This window comes from Myotis yumanensis, unplaced genomic scaffold (assembly GCF_028538775.1).
Source record: "Myotis yumanensis isolate MYYU_CA2020_CCGP unplaced genomic scaffold, mMyoYum1.0.hap1 SCAF_4, whole genome shotgun sequence".
Classification (NCBI taxonomy): domain Eukaryota; kingdom Metazoa; phylum Chordata; class Mammalia; order Chiroptera; family Vespertilionidae; genus Myotis; species Myotis yumanensis.
Window position 1 is genome coordinate 90,075,499 of NW_027223755.1, and position 11,783 is coordinate 90,087,281.

The window sequence follows — 11,783 nt, forward strand, 5'->3', positions numbered from 1 at the left end:
CCAGGTAAATATGGGTTATCTGTGCTAGATGCCAGGGTTCAGCCATGAAGAAGCATGTTCATTAGCTGGCAGAAAGTGTGGCAGATGGCCATGGCATAATATATCCCCTCTTGGAAATTCATTTTGAATATTAGCATCTTAAAAGCTCTGAGAACCACTCAGTTTTGTGTAACCCTGTGTTTCCCACATCTTTGAACAAAGAATCTTCTTGTCAGATAGCAGCTACTAGGTTCTCAAAACCATACCCCATCCTACCCATGCGGCTCAGTGGTGAGCATTGACCTATGAACCAAGAGGTCATGGTTCTATTCCCAGTCAAGGTACATGCCAGGGTTGCGGGCTCGATCCCCAGTAGGGGGTGTGAAGGAGGCAGCAGATCAATGATTCTTTCTCACCATCGATTTTTTTTATCTCTCTCTCCCTCTCCCTTTCTCTCTGAAATCAATAAAAATATATTTTAAAAATATACATCCCACAAAGTACATACAGGAAAATTCTCATGAGAAGAATATAAAGCTTTTAACCAGGACTTGTTCTATTTATTTCCCCAGGGATATCCTGTTTTGCTAGATTCTGTCTATAAAACAAGCCACATTTGTTAATATATGATTTCCCCACTTTGTTCATCAAATTTGCATGTAAATCAACATCTGTCAAGAGTGCTGTGATAGAGGAAAGCAACAAATGCTGAGGAGCACTGATATAGTTGAAGAGGGTGACAAACAGGGCTTCCTGGAAGAGGTGACATCTGAGCTGTTTTGGGGGATGGATATTAGTTAATTGGGTGAAGGCCAAAAGACCTCCAGGCAGCTGGAACAACAGGTGCAAAGGAACACATGTGTGAGTCTAATGAGTTTGGGGAATTCAAAAAAAAAACACACAACACAGCTATTACACTGAGAGCTTGCTCTCTGCTAGGCTCTGTGCTAAGAGCTCAGTAGAAGCCTATGAGACAGCTTCTATCATCAACCTTCCCACACACAAACCTTAAACAAATAAAAACAGATAAAGATAAAGGCCTCAGTAGCTTAAGTTAGATTCCTCAAGTCACATCGGTGCTATATATTGAACTCAAGTCTACAGGAGACTAAGGCCCATATGCTCACCACTGAGCTATCCTGCAATTAAACAGTAATATAGGTGCAAGTCAAGGGCTGGGCCAGGCAGGAAAGATCCACAGTTGCCTTTTAGGTCAAAGGAATTTGGACATTATCCAAAGGCCACAGGGAACCATTGAAGGGACCATCAACTTAAATCATTGACTTGAAGCAGGGTAGATATATAGTTGGTACTTCTGAAAGATGATGTGACGGATGGGAGAAAATGAGATGAAGGGGTGGAAGTGACATAAAACTAGAGGCAGGGACATAAGTTGGGAAACTCTGGTGGTAAAATGCAGAAGTGCTTCTTAAAGTTTAATGTGTTAAAATGGACATTCTGATCCCAATGATGGGGCTGGGGGGAGGGTATCTGAGATTTTTAGATGTTCCCAAGTGATGTCAGCGCTGCTGGCCCATGAGCCACAGTTTGAGTAGCAAGGCTTTTACCTGAGAAACAAGGACTTGAAACAAGTGATGGCAGTGGAATCAAAAGGAGGGGACAGACTAAAGAGATATTTAAAAATAAGACTTTTGGCCCTGACCGGTGTGGCTCAGTGGATAGAGCGTCGGCCTGCGGACTGAAGGGTCCCAGGTTCAATTCCGCTCAGGGGCATGTACCTTGGTTTCGGGCACATCCCCAGTGGGAGGTGTGCAGGAGGCAGCTGATCGATGTTTCTGTCTCATCGATGTTTCTAACTCTCTATCCCTCTCCCTTCCTCTCTATAAAAAATAAATAAAATATATTTTAAAAAAATAGGACTTTTGGCCATGCAGCATAATATGGCTACGTTGAGTCGACATAGCTCCTGTGAATGGTAAAGATGGAATGTTTGAATTAATCTGTGCAACTATGCTTTAGAATGACAGCTTTTTCTCATAATTACAGAGAACAGATTGGTGGCCGGCAGAGACAGGGGATGGGGGATGAGGAAATGGGTACAGACGGTCAAAAGATACAAACTTCCGGTTATAAAATAAGTGCTGGTGATGTAGTGATGACTATACTTAATAATCCTGTATTGCATATTTAAAAGTTGCTAAGAGAGTGTATCTTAAAAGTACTCAACACAAGAAAAAAAAGTTATAACTATGTGTGGTGATGGATGTTAATAAGACTTATTGTGGTGATCATTTCACAATATATGCTAATATCAAGTCATTATGTTGCACACCGGAAACTGATAGGGGTAGGGAGGGAACAGTGGGACCCTAGCAATGTTCATAGGTTTTATAAATCATGTCTGTTCTGCCTTGATCAAAGAAGGTACACTCTGACCTGGTTGCTGTGTCTGGACACTGACTCCCTCTGGGAGTTTGCCCCAGGAATGCTGTCCATTTTCCAATCCCCGGAAGGGCTAAGCTGTTTGATATTGTAAAAAGATTAACTACCTTTTTATCAGACTTGAAGATCCTGGGAGCGGACACACTGACCACATACCCCGCAGGCCTTATCCTGTTATTACATCCACCCCCAACCCCCCACCCCGCTGCATAGCTTTTCTTCCCCATCCCTATTTCATCAGCCAACTGGCAGGAGATGTTAGAGCATTTTTCAAGGTGCCATACCGGCTGCTCTCTCCTATTGCCAGCAATTCAAACAAACGCTCATAAAAAATTCAACCTTGTCTCTGCGTATTGGCTTAGTAGAGACGGGCAGTAATGGACCTGTTGTGTCCGGTATCAAAACTAGTATAATGTTATATGTCAATTATACCTCAATTTAAAAAAAGAAAGGCAAAGCAAACAACTGTTGGAATAGAGCAGAATAAAAAAGAATTACAGCTTTTTGAAAGTAACTCTTAGTCCCCTACGTTCAAGGACCCAGAGAGTTATCGAGACCCTCTAGTAACGATTCTGTGGCAATGTAAATTTTTCAGAAGCATAAAGTAAAATGAAATGGGAAACATTTCGCATATACCATGAGTGTGCCACTCCATGGCTCTGTATCTTATTCCTTCTTCTGAAATACCTCTATTCACACACACACACACACACACACACACACACACACTCCTTCCTTTGTGTCATTAATGTATCTTTCATATGTCTCTTACTGCACTGGAAGAGTGGGAAGCACAACCATAGAAGAGTGTAGGTTTTGGAGTCAATCAAACTTCGGTTCAAATCATAGCTCTGCCATGTATGGCCTTGATGACAAACGGCAAGAAGTACCTTTTGTTTCCTCAGCTATAAAAATGGGAGTGATAGCTACTGTGAAGTCATGTGTAACCTTTAAGATGCTTTGCTTCAAGTAACAAGAAACCAAATTCACAGCAGTTTAAACAATAAAGAGAACCTACCAGCTACAGTAACAGAAAAGCCCAGTGGTAAGGCCGGCTTCAGGCATAGGCTTGTCCAGAGGGTATGAAATCATCACTGAGATTCTTTCAGTGATACCGCCAACTCTTCCTGTGCCTTCAAGCTAATAAAACGGTTAAAGTAGTCCTAGGCCTCATATCTGCATTGACACCCCAAACTGAAAATGAAAGAATGCCTTTGTCCTGGTTTTCCCAGCAAAAACTTAGGAAATTCACTCTACTTGGACTACTGCAGGTCACATGGCCATCTCTGTAGCTAAGGGGCAGGAAATGCACTGATTGGCTTAAATTCGGTTATGTGCTCCACCCCTTGCGCCGGAAGTATCCCAAAACAGAAACTGAGAGCTGTAGGGAAGAGGGGTGGAATGGATGCTGGAGAGGCATCCAACAACTATTCACTACACCATGCCCATTAGTATATTATGTAACAGGTATAGCACAGAGTATTGTCTGCAGTTTGTGGACAACACAATGAGTAGTAGTTGTGATTTGCTTATAAGTCTCTTAGTTTGTCTACTAGACCATAAGCACACTGAGAGCAGGGTCCTTCTCTTACCTTGGCCATCCCTCATGCCTAGGATAGCGCCTGGGACGTAGACAGCTTAAATATTTGTTGACTTAATGTTAAGGACTAGAATGAAGAATACAAAGTGATAAAGTCATAGAAATTAGTTCAACAAGGAAAAAAAGGATTTTATGACATTAGGGAATATGAAAATAAGCTGTTGCTAGTTCACAATATTAATAAGATAAATGAGCTGGAAATAGCTGAATTATAGACTGGGGTTAAAACTGGGATGTAGCCGAAACCGGTTTGGCTCAGTGGATAGAGCGTCGGCCTGCGGACTGAGGGGTCCCGGGTTCGATTCCGGTCAAGGGCATGTACCTGAGTTGCGGGCACATCCCCAGTAGGAGATGTGCAGGAGGTGGCTGATCAATGTTTCTCTCTCATCGATGTTTCTGACTCTCTATCTCTCTCCCTTCCTCTCTGTAAAAAATCAATAAAAATATATTTAAAAAAAAAAAACTGGGATGTATTCCAGGATAGACTTTAGGGATCTGCTATAATTTTTGGTCAATTCAGAAAATAAATGCTAAATAAAGTGTCATGATCTGCTTTGCTTGGCCTCAGAGCGGAAGGGAAGATGATCAATCTTTTGCTTTTCCCCCCTTAAATCTATTCAATATGTGATCCCATGTTACATGGGAAAATACATGTCAAGAGAAAGGTTGATCTAGTCTATTTGTGTATCTTAAGAATCAACTTCCTCCCTGGCCGATGTGACTCAGTTGGTTGGGCATTCACTGGTGCATTCACTGGGGCCAGGCAGGTTCAATTCCCCCTCAGGGCACATGCCAGAGTTGTGGGATCCATCCCCAGTAGGGGGCATGCAGGAGGCAGTTGATTGATGTTTCTCACATCAATGTTTCTCTCTCCCTCTCCCTTCCCGTCTCTCTAAAAATCTTTAAAAAAAGAATCGACCTCCTTTAAAAAGATGCTAACATTGATTGTGCCAGGCACTGTCAAGCTCTCATATATGTGATCTCATTTAATCCTGAATAAATTGAGGTTGTGAAAGGTTAAGTAAGCTCCTCTCCCAGGATCACACTAGTTAATAAAACCTGAGGTGCTGAGAGGCACATGCCTCAGAATCACTCTTCTTGTTAATAGAAAAGATTTCCTTGCATAAACCACAGAGACTTTACACGAGAAATATTGGATTACTGTAATATGACTCATCAGCCCGATTTAATATTACCTATTCATTACAATGTAATGATTCTTGCATAACAGAGAACATGCTGTTGTATTTCCCCCTCTGGCTCTGTAGCAGCCATACATAGATCACAGAACTAAAAACATAAGCTAATTACATGACCTACATACGCAATCAATATTAAGAAAATTTTTAATTGTTCACAGTTATGTGGTTGAAAATGCATGGTCTAATTTTGGTCAGCAGTAGCATCTAGGTAATGCTGACTTAGAAGGAAAACATTTGTTGTTGCCATGAGGAGTGGAATAGAAAAGCTGAATCATACTGTACCACATTAAATGTTAACACTATTAATATAATGTGCTAAATAGTGAGCAAGATGGAATTAGACCATCTCTGACCAACAGGTTCATCATTACATCAACAGGCAAATGTAAGAATTATTGTCACAGTACTATGTCACTTCACTGTATTATGTTCATCATCAACTAAACTTATAGTTAACATGTGACCATCTGGTCAATGTCACCAGCATAGTGTACCATGGAAAACAGGGGTTGCAAACTCAAATGCCTACAGAGGCCAGGCAGTTAATGGAAATGAGTACGAGGCAGTTTGTAAGACAATATGGATGAAATCTATAGTGAACCCCCTGATGAAGGCAGATACCACAGCTCATTGCTTAGTGGAGAACCATAGCAACCATGTGACCAGATCATCCATTGTTTCAAGAGATGCTAGAAACCCAGATTTAAATTTTTTTTAAATTTTTTTCAATTATAGTTTACATTCAATATTATTTTTTGTATTAGCTTTAGGTGTACAGCATAGTGGTTAAACCCAGATTTTTAATATAAAAATTTCTAAGCCTTCAAACCTTATGGATGCCATCAAGAGCATTCTGTGGACAGATTTGGCCATTAGTTTGCAACTGCCAATCCAGAATGTCAAAGGAACTTTATTTTAGCCAGTGTGGGGGCAGATGTGATATGAAGGAAAAAAACACAGCACCCACACCTAGTTTATTGTTGAATAAGCAATTGTTGACTTCTTCTGGACACTGAGATCTTCATTCTCACTAGCATCCAAAATTATACCCAGAACAACACTGAGCTTTAGGAAAGTGTTTATCCTCACACTGCCTATAGCCTCACACCTGGCATAACAGAGAAAAAACACTTTTTAAATAGCACCTGCTCCTTGAGTCTATATGGAAGGAGATAAAATTGAAGTCTTGAAAAATGTCAAGTTAATCTACTTAGCCAAGCAGTCCCTACTGTTTGGACGACTTTTGCCCTTTTCCCCCAACAAAAGGCCTGTTTTGAAAGACTTATCTTCCAAACCGCAAGTGTTAAGTAATATTTACTTTTAATCAAGCTAAGATGAGAATTACTATCTGAGTATCTACAGATCCAGCTGAAAGCTTAAACGGTCATCTTATAGATAAATGTTTACTAGGAAACCCTGAAAACATGGCAGACCCAGCATAACTATTTTCTAGAAACCTTAGGAGGGCCTGGAAACTTCACTCATTCACTTCCTCAATGCAAATTTCAGAATGCCTGTTTTTTATTTACCTACTCAACAAATATTTGGTCTAAGCCACTATCGCTTCTCACCTGCTCTACTACTGTACAGACGGTTAACTCTGCTCCCACTCCTACTCGCCACATTCTCTGTTGCTTATACTTCTGGCAAAATTTGCCAGTGTGACTATCCAACTGTGGAAGATATAAAATCTAGAAGAAACTAAACAGGTTCGGAAAGGCTACCCTGCCAACACAACATACAATGAAAAAATAAACATCACAAAATTTTACTTTACAACTGGAATTTCCCAGATGTGTTGTCTACGTTAGTCAGTTTAACTAGACGATGACCAAAATATCTGTCTCGCTTTATGCTGTGATATTTTAGAGTCCTACTTTTTAGAAAAAGTCAGAGCTAGTTTGGCTTAGTGGATAGAGTGTCAGCCTGTGGGCTGAAGGGTCCCGAGTTCGATTCGATTCTGGTCAGGGGTACATGCCTGAGTTGCGGGCTCGATCCTCAGTAGGGGGCGTGCAGGAGATTCTATCTTATCATTGATGTTTCTATCTCTCTTTCCCTTTCCCTTCCTCTCTGAAATCATATATATATATTTGAAAAAGTCAGAGACAGGTCCAAGGTGGTGGCAGCATAGGAAGATGCTGAACCCAACTAGCAAACTCCAATATACACGGACATGGAGAGCAATTACTCCTGTGATACAGCTGAGCCCTGAATGAACACCTTCTGACAACAAATAAGAGAAACAGATGCAATAGAAAGGTCTGGGAAGCCCTCTGGGAGCTGTGGGAACTCTGCAGGCCAGAGGAGCAGTTGGCCCCATTGCGTTCCCCTCTGCTGGGGACTCTACCAGGGGCTCTGGCCTACCTTCAAGATCGCCACTGCTAGTTCCCAGGTATACTGCCTGGGGCCTGTTGCCTGCAAACAAAGGGAGCAGCAAAAACAACAGGTGTCACCACATGCCCCTGGCCTCCTGGCTGAGAGCTGCTCCCCCAGCAGGGGGGGCCCCAGGATTTGGGAAGCTCCAAGTGGCTTCCCAAAACTACTCAGCGCACACAGCCTGTACAGAGAGAGGTCGCTTCTACACAGGACCACTTTCAGCACAACAAATAAGAGAGAGGTATAGAGAAGACTGGAGAGCTTTGGGAGCTCTCTGGGGACTTCTGGAATTCTCCAGGGTCAGAGGGGCTGGTGAGCACCGTTGTTTGTGTCTCGATCCACCTCCATAGGGTGGGTGGAGGCTCTACCCAAGTGCCCTGGCCTACCTGCAAGGTCGCTGTAGTGCATTCCTGGACAATGAGAATAGCAGAAAGAAAAAAGAATTTTTTTAAAATGAGGATAGTTTAAGAGACCACACTGAAATAAAAATAAAAATTAAAAAAAAAAAGAGACCACACTGAGTTAACATCAAGTGCTCAAACATTCACATTATAGGAATCCCAAAAGGAGAGAAGAGAAAGGAACAGAAACTTTATTTAAAGAAATAATGGCTGGGAAAAGAAAGAAAGAAAGAAAGAAAGAAAGAAAGAAAGAAAGAAAGAAAGAAAGAAAGAAAGAAAGAAAGAAAGGGAAACAATGGCTGGCCTTGGTTGGGTAGTTCAGTTGACCTGATACTCCAAGTTTGCAGGTTTGGTCCCTGGTCAGGGCACATACAAGAAGCAACCAATGAACGCATAAGTGGAACAGCCCAACCAGCATGGCTCAGTGGTTAGGCATCAACCTATGAACCAGGAGGTCATGGTTCAATTCCAATCAGGGCACATGCCTGGGTTGCAGGCTCAATCCCCAGTGGGGGCGTGCAGGAGGCAGCCAATCAATGATTCTCTCTCATCATTGATGTTTCTACCTCTCTCTCCCTCTCCCTTTGTCTCTGAAATTAATTTAAAAAAATATTTTTAAACAATAAATAAGTGGAACAACATATAGTATCTCTCTCTTACTCTTTCTCTCTCTCTTCTTCCTCTATCTCTCTAAAATCAACCAATAAAAATATAAAAAAAATTTTTTAAAAAATGCCCTAACTGGTTTGGCTCAGTGGATAGAGCGTCGGCCTGCAGACTGAAAGGTCCCAGGTTCAATTCCAGTCAAGGGCATGTACCTTGGTTGCGGGCACATCCCCAGTGGGAGGTGTGCAGAAGGCAGCTGATCGATGTTTCTCCTGAATTTCTTTAATCCTTCCTACTTGTCATTTTCTGTGATAACATGATATTTCATTGGGTTAATGTAGCATTCACCTAGATTTGCACATGTTATCTTCATATTTTCATTGTCATGATATTGTAATAAACTTCTCTGTGTCTTTTCTTTTTCTTTTGAATTATTTCTTTGGGATAAATGCCCCAGAGATTGATTACTGTGCTAGAAACTAAGCCCACTTTATAGCTGGTGACATGTACTACTTTCCAAAAGGGGGTGATTCAATTTATTCTCCCATCAGCAGTGTATTAGTCTCATCACACTCTTACCCACATGCATCCATTAAAGACTTCTAGCTTATCTGTGATTTCTATTTATCTTCTTCTATCCTGTGAAAGGCGAGAAGAAGATAGTTCACTTTCCTTTTGAGATAAGAGTATCTGATACATGCTATAGTTGTCTATTTGAGACATCAGAAATTTTAAATCAATTTTTAAATAAACTATTCCTGCTTTATGGCCTTCATTCATTCAATCAACAATATCTATTGAGTACCCATTATATGCCAGGTGCTTTTCTGGGAGTTTGGGACACAATCAGTGAGCAAAAGAAAGGTTACCATTCAAAATTGAAGAAAAAAAAAAGAGAGAAGTTTCCTGGATGAGCAAGGGACTTGGAGAAAGGGACTGGTGGGACATACAGTAAGTAATTGATATAATGAATAAGTAAGCTATATGGGATAGTACAAGGCCTCATGTGCTATAGAAAAATAAAGCAGAGCAGCGTAAGCAGTATTGAAGAATATAGAGGGGATGGGGGCTGATGACAATTTTAACCAGAATGGTAGGGGCGAACCTTACTGAGAAGATTCATTTGAGCAAAGAATTGAAGAAGATAATAAATAGTGAGGGAGTTGGCCATGAGAGTATCATAGGAAAGAGCCACTGCAGAGATCCTGTGGTACCCAGCCTCCAAGATAGCCCCAATGACCCCTGCCTCCTGGTATTCGTGCTCTTGAGGGCAGGATTTAGATGAGAAGAGAATAAAAGGTGGGAGAAGTGAGCGTGTGTGACTTAGACTAAGTCAGGGAAGGCATGTGTTGGTGTTCTCTCCGGTGCTCTTTCTCTGGCATCTCACTCTGGGAAAAGCTACATTGGGAGCAGCCTTATGGAGAGGTTCATCTGGTGAAAAACAGATCTCCGCCCAACAGCCAGGAGTTTGGAAGCAGATCTGCCCATCAAGTCTTCTTCATAGATGGCAGCTCTGGCTGATTTTTAAAAAAATATATATTTATTGATTTTTTACAGAGAGGAAGGGAGAGGGATAGTTAGAAACATCGATGAGAGAGAAACATCTATCAGCTGCCTCCTGTACACCCCCTACTGGGGATGGGCCCGAAACCAAGGTGCATGCCCTTGACAGGAATCGAACCCGGGACCCTTGAGTCCGCAGGCCGACGCTCTACCCACTGAGCCAAACTGGTTAGGGCCCGGCTGATATTTTAACTCTGACCTTTTGAGAGATCCTAAGCCAGAACCACCCAGCTAAGGACTCCTGGATCCCTGACCCATAGGAACTCTGTGAGATAATAAATGTCTATTGTTTTAATTACCGTTTGGGTAATTTGTAACAAAACAATAGATAACTAATACAGACCCTAAAGCAAGAGTGTGCATAGAGAATGTGAAGAAGAGAGAAAAGTGGTAGGAATTGAGGACCGAGGGTCAAGGCAGTGAGGTATAGTAGGGCCTCCAGACCACCATTAAGAATCTTGGCTTTTCCTTAAAGTGAGATAGAGTCATAGCAAGGGTTCATTCTCAGAGGAGTGACATGAGATGACTTGCGGACTTAAGTACTTCATAATTATTTTGGATTCATGCTCATTCAGAAAAGCTTTTTCTGTTTTTTTCTCCTGTGCCTCTAATTTCTGTCCTTGATGATCCCATTAGCCTTGTGTTTCCACCCAAGTCTTCTCTGGATGTTTCAACTATGATCTTCGAGTGGATCTTACATTCCAGTGTTCTTCATATCTCAAAAGCTCGTCCTTCTCCCTCCGTGGGCCAATCCAGAAACAATATTTTGGATGCTGTCTGACTTCAGCCGGGCTATTTTAAACCTTCATGAAACCCAGACACTCATCTTTTTAAAGGACTGTACTACATAATATAAAACATATTAAAATGTATAGATGATATAATTACATGCATTGAACTGTAGATGACTAGTCAGCACTAAATTCTGTTTTAAAGACATTTCAACTTATTCATTTGATTTTCTAAGATTTTTTTTATTTTGAAGCCATACTGTGTGTGTGTGTGTGTGTGTGTGTACACATTTCAAGCTTCAAATGGTTTTATAAATCCGTAAGAGGCACTGTGCTGCCCACAGTGCCCAAAAGATAAGACATAGGCTCTTTATATCCTACAGAACAGACTTTCTCAACTTTTTATGATTGACACTTGGGGTCAGATCATTCTCTGTTGTGGGGACTGACCTATGCACTATAGGGTGTTTAGCTGTGTCCATGCCCTCTACCCACTAGATGCCAGTAGCATGTCACACCCCCGCCCCCCGCCCATGGTTGTAATAACCAAAAAATGTCTCGACACTGCCAAATATTGCCTGGGTGGAGGGTTGCCCGATAAAAGTATAGAACTTCCAGTTAAAATAGAATTTCAGACAAATAACAAATAACTTTTATTCCTATGTCCAAAATGCAATACTTGGAATGTACTTATATTAAGAAATTTACTTGTTGTTTATCTGAAATTCAAAATTACCTGTGTTTTTATTTGCTAAATCTGGCAACCCTACCTAGAGGGCAAAATCATCTCCAACTGAGAACTACTGCCCTTGATCTTAATTCCCACTCTCCACCTTTCCTCTCCTTCCTTCTCCATGCGCTTAAAGTTTAATGGCACATTTCACTAGCTGGCAAAGTCAAAGAAATCTACACTCTTCAGTTT